This window comes from Camponotus floridanus, unplaced genomic scaffold (assembly GCF_003227725.1).
Source record: "Camponotus floridanus strain SB8 unplaced genomic scaffold, Cflo_v7.5 scaffold40, whole genome shotgun sequence".
NCBI lineage: Eukaryota > Metazoa > Arthropoda > Insecta > Hymenoptera > Formicidae > Camponotus > Camponotus floridanus.
In genome coordinates, this window is record NW_020229548.1 from 1,019,453 (window position 1) to 1,025,452 (window position 6,000).

The 6,000-nt window shown below is 38.0% G+C and overlaps 1 protein-coding gene across 1 annotated transcript in view; it reads right to left on the minus strand.

The window, feature by feature from the left end:
- LOC105254105 overlaps positions 1 to 5,055 on the minus strand; it is a 279,413-nt gene extending 274,358 nt beyond the window's left edge. Inside the window, exon 1 of the mRNA XM_020028387.2 lies at positions 4,129 to 5,055. The gene's annotated coding sequence lies outside the window, so the exon portion shown is untranslated. The remainder of the gene's footprint in view (positions 1 to 4,128) is intronic.
- Between the last annotated feature and the right edge of the window lie 945 nt (positions 5,056 to 6,000).

Sequence of the window (6,000 nt, forward strand, 5' to 3'; positions counted from 1 at the left end):
CGTATTAGCACCATTTTCAATTGTGTATAAAAATATGGAGTAATTTTTTTTATACACGGTTTTTTCTACGCGGATATCCTTTGAACATCTTAAATCCATCCTATCTTTTAAAGAAGATATTAGATTGTTAATAGCGCGAGTTATAACGGATGAACTTTCGGAGGTGCAAGTAGAAAATCTTATTCTTCCATTAGTTACAAATGCACTTTACCTTGATTAAGAATCTTACTTCTCGAGAGTCAGTTGGCGGAAGACTTAGTATCGCAAATTAAAAAGTTGGGAAAGTAGCTAATATCCCTAATCAAATTTTCATCGGGAGGAAAAAATCAAGTTGCCGATGAAAATTCGGAAAAAAAAAATCTTGCGCATCCCATCATTGTATGTCGCGTGATAATTCTTTCATTTTCAATCATCCTCGGTTGCCGGTAGCGCCCGGGATTCGCAGACAAAATATATACGTTCGCGATTATATGCACCAACAACAGAACGGTCGACAAAAAGGGTGGGCAGCAGCGAGAGCGAGGGGCTATTCTTCTGCATTGATTAATACGCCCCGTGGAGCTCGAAACGGTTTCGCGACCCTTTCTCTTTCGCTCGATTCAGGCCGACTCGCTCCGCGACGACAGACTCATCTCCGATTTTATGCCTCGTTTGAGGCACGTCCCACCAGCCCTTCCCCGAAGACACCCTCGACGACACGACGACGATCACGACCCTCCGACAACGACAACGACGACGGCACGAAAATCACAGACCACGAGATTCGCGACGCGGAGAAAACGATTTATTTGGTATTTAAATAAGCGTACGTGTCATCGTTCCGTAGGAACCATATGGGTCTATAAGTTGAACCAATGTCTTTTTTTTAGCAAGATCGGCGAAGGGGTGTTCGCAGAAGGTTGCATGTACATGACGCTGCGAAGGTTACGATCGATCGGGGCCGCGCGAGGCTGCCGGTGAGATTTTCTGTTTTACGGCAACGGGGGAACCCTTTCCGAAGGCATTTTGGACGAAGGTATATTGGAATAAGGCGAGAACATCTTTACGCGCAGATACCGCCCACAAGTTCTCGAGTATAGCTGCCTTGAAAAATCGTCCTCGATCGAGTAATACAAGCGTTAACCGAAAATTTCTATATTAATTTTCGATGATGTCCGAATATTAAATAATGATTTTCACACTCGATAATCGCTGGAATATTTATATAACGCTATTAATTATTTTTCACATTTCGTCTTCGTTACTTATTTCTCTCAATTATACTAGTAAATTATATAATTTTATTATATTATATTATATAATTATATAATATAACTATATATTATATATTATATAATAATTATATATTATATAATATAATTATATAATTTACTATATAATTATATAATTATAAGTATAATTATATTAGTAAAATTCTAAAACATTCAAATTAGATAGTAATTTTGTACTTTATAATACTGTTAAACAGAGAGAGCAACCGTATTCGTCGTCAACTCATTCCCCTTAGTCTTATGATACTGTTTTAAACGATATTCATCGTGTCTTAATCCACAGGTATCTCGGACAACGCGAGCCCTTGAAACAAAGTTGTCGGGTTTCCCGACAAGAACTCCGGAGACACACAATAACGTGCCGCTGTATTAAGCGCGCTAAAGTATAGGGATATCATCTCCGCTTTGCAAGCTTCATATAGCTCAGCGTACTATTCTAAGAGAAGTCGGAGAGGAAGGGAGACAAGAATATAAGCATTCATATCTGCACGACGAATTTCCACTTCCGGTGAGCATCGAGCCGAGAACTTTCCGTTTCTTTTCTCGTAACTTCCTTTCATAAATTCGTAATTAATTCAGCCAACAATAACGAGTGAAATATACACTTATATTCCCCGCTCTCTTTTGCCAAAGAAGAGAGAGAATTCAGAGCGATGGTAATATCTGTCACGCCGTCCTGCGACGTGCCAAGTCTATAAGTCTATATAGGCGAGGGTGGAAAATTATAGGTCTGTTATTGTGTACTTTCTCCCCTGGCTTTTCACGCTCGATCATTTATTTACGCAGAGCGGTACTCGATTCTACAAATCGATCGAATTTTTCCCCAAGAAGCAACTCTCTCTCTTATTATCTCAGTATCATAGCATTTTTAAAGCGAGCAATTCTAATTAGACTAACATTCCATACTGCCATAAACATTTATAATTAATTTTTATATTCATATTCATATATTAGATAAAATTTTGAAGAATTCAAATCAAAATTTATTGATTTTATATTTAGAAAAATAAATGAAAAGTATCTGTTGTTATTGAAATAATAAGAAAATAAGTATTTTTAAATGCGCATTTCTTTATAACTATGAGTTACAAATGAATAAAAAGTTTTCGTAATTAAATAAATTTTTATCTCCGTGTAAAAAATAACTATAAAAACTATTTATTATATAATCAACTCATTTTTTTAATAAAACTGTACTTTTAATATACTTTTACTATACTTTTATTGTACTCAGAGTTGATTTTCTCATTAAAAACTGAAATAAAAAATTTAATGGTCAACAATATAAATAACAATAAAACTTAGGAAATTATACACAAAAAATATATCTACAAAATATTAAAAACTGTGCAATAATAATGAATTTAATTTATCTTTGTTTTTTAATGCTCTATAAATATTGAACAAAGTGAACTCTGTACTGTCTGTTAAAGGGTTAATGTGGTCAGCGGATCATCTTTGAGAATATAAAGAGACTCTCCAAAATATTAGAGGCAGTCCGCGGTCGTCGGTCGTTGTATGGCATGTCGGCGGCATAAATTATATCAGAATGGAGAATATGCCCGCATAAGTTCTCTCGTTTGAGGACTGCTCGCTTTGTCCGTTTCGTCGGTCGTATTTCTAAGACCTGTTAAAGGCGATTAATTTTTCGACAATGGGAACAAATGTTTCAAGCATGCGAGATTTTCACAGTTTCCGTTAGTACTTTATGAGATTTTTCAATATCGAGATATTGAATCAAATAAAAATATTTTCAATAAGACGTCTAGTAGATCTTGCGACACATATTTGTTACTTATGTATAACGAAGAATGCGAAAAATAATGAACACTAAAGAATTCATGAGAAATCCATTCAACGTTGAAAGTTACGAGCAGTCACATCTGTCATTGTAAAATTATTAAACTGGAAAAACATGCTTTGCGTGAGAAATTGTAGGTAATAAATAATATTATAGAATATATTGCAGATTAAAAGCGTAAATGAAAGTATAACAAAAATATGTTCGCAAATCAATGGCAAAAAAATGTCAATGGTTCATAATTATTCATATATTAATGTCACTGTAAATTTTATAATTTGCTAAAGATGAAAAGGAGAGGAGAGAACAGAGAGTTAAAATAAAATAAATTACTAAAATAAACACCTCGAATTTAAATAGACACAATACGCTGTATAATATATATTGTTTTGTGAAAACAAAACAACAATATAAAGACGCATTTTGCAAATAAGCCAATATCAGATTGTAATTATTATTTAATTATAATAAAATAACAAAAACAATTTTTCAACAAAATTAATATTAAAATCATTAATGCAAAAAGTGCTTCGTTACGTTAATCGAGAGAAAGAGACAGCAGGATTTTAAAATAAATATTAATTTCCTCATATGACATGAATAATTTTATAATCCTTTAAACATGAAAACACACAGTTGTCAATCTTAAAGGATGTTAACAACAAAGTTACTCGAGTGCAAATTATGGCGAGAGATTAATTACCGCGATTGACTCGCGCTGTTAAGTACCAATGTGATTGTGGATGGTTAAGTCGAGCACGCGACGTTCACGCGAATATAAGTCGCGCGATTAGTGAATTTAACGAAGACGGATACGCGAGCGTCGCGACGAAACCGTAGACTTTTAAATTAACGGTGTCGGAGCAATTTGGTCGGTCGCCAAGCGTATAATTTACAAGCGTAATAATTCAAACACATAAATGCCGAAAGTCGGCGACGGAGATAATCGCCTTTTCGTGAATGTAATTTCGCTAGCTCCGGAATTCGCCCTGGGACGAATCGGAGCGGGATAAAAGGGAGGACCATCGAAACGCTAAAATAGGCAATTTTCCTTACTTTTACGATGATCAGGAGGTGGCCAAGTGTCTCACCTGTCGCGTTACCCCCGTTCGTCACAGAATACACCAAGAGAGATAAATGCGACGAACTGACAGCGTCACGTGTCACTGAACCGCCACTTGTAAAAGTTCACATCAACCGGTCGTCCCGGCGATCCTGGTCGCGCGCAATCACCGTTCCTCGTGAGGCAAGGGTGAAAACCCTCGATCGCTTACGGAACAGGCTTCAACAGGGCAAACGGACCATCACCGTTACCGTTCCTTTCCGGGGATGGGCTCGGGGGCTACGTCGCGCACCTCGAGGCGTCGCGAGCAGGCGATGCACCCGGTCGCGTCGGTCCTCGTCGCGGCGTGATTCCGCTTCTTCCGAAACGAACGATGGGGAAGAAAGCCAAAAAGAGCGGAGAAAGAGCCACGCGTTCGCGAGAGAGGGAGAGAGAGAGGAACAAGCGACGCGGCGACGACGGCGGCGGCGGCGGCGGCAGCGACGACGACGACGACGACGACGACGGTCGCGTGGTATCGATTCGTGGCCGTGGAAAGCCGGCGGCGAGACGGCCCAGAGAGAGCTTTTTCTTCGCTTTCTCTCCCTCCCTCCCCCGTGTATCCTTCTCTCTCTCCCCGCCGCGGACGACACGTTTAAATATCCGTCTACGTTGCGCGTAGGCAAACGTGTGCTTCGTTTTCGTCCGAGGAGGCCTCGTGTACCGCGCGCACGAGGTCGTTTCCTGGAGTACGAGACTCTCCTTCTTTCTTTCTTTTTCCCTCTCTGTGCGTAAAACAAGCACCCACAGATCGGAAACTGCCTCGGGATACGAATCCTACGAGCGCGTACGAGAGCGAGAGACGCAACGTGCGTATGACTGGTGCGTGTACGTAACGTAACAGAAGACGGATGCGTCTCCCTCGAACGTCCGGGTCGGACTGAACAGAGGGGCATCCGACAGGCCCGCGTAGTCGTTCGAGGTACCATCTCCCCCCACCCGGAGGAGCCACGCTTCGGCTTTCCCAACCCTTGTCGCGCGACCTCCCCTCCCTTATGTTCTTCCACCCTACCGCATCAGTGCCGTATTCCAAGTTGGACCTTCGAGTCTCGCGAACTACGGGAATTGATGTCTCTTATCTATTCTAATTTATTACTAATCATAGTTCATAAATAAAATCGGAAAAAATCGGCAAAAAAGGGGGAATTTTTTGAGCCTGCGCGTTTGAAAAAATGTTTCTAAAAATCTCTTTCCGCAGGAATTAATTTCATAAGATATTGAGTTCGATGTAATGATTTGATTATATTTGGTAAAATTCTAATTTTTGATTCGATTCGATTTGATTCGAACATTCGTAAATAGATCTTGTGTGTGAGTTTATATCAAAGTTTTATGTATCACTTTTAGTACAGTTGAGGATTTAGTAAAATGAAAATTAGAGTAATTTAACATTTATTAAGCCGAAATTTATAAATATTAAAAATTTACATAATTTATTTATAGGAAGAGAGAAAGAATACATATACAAGAGAATTACCAAATATATAATTTACATAATAAGAGCAACCCTTATAAAAATTAAAAATTATTACGCATAAATAAGTTTTATTAGGATAGTGTATTTTTTATTTTTTCCCGATTTTATGAAAGATGTCTATAAATTTAAAATAAATTAAAATAAATTTTTAAATTTTTAATATTGATTTATCTTGATATTATACCAACAATATGAGAAATAAATTTCCGCTGTTTTCACAAATAGAAATTTCTATTATTCATTTGTTGTGTTTATGAAATCGGAGAAAATTGCGCTAAATAATAGCTAGTTTGTTAATCGATAATATCTGCCGCATGTTAAAAGCTACTTATCGCTTAAGCACAAGAGT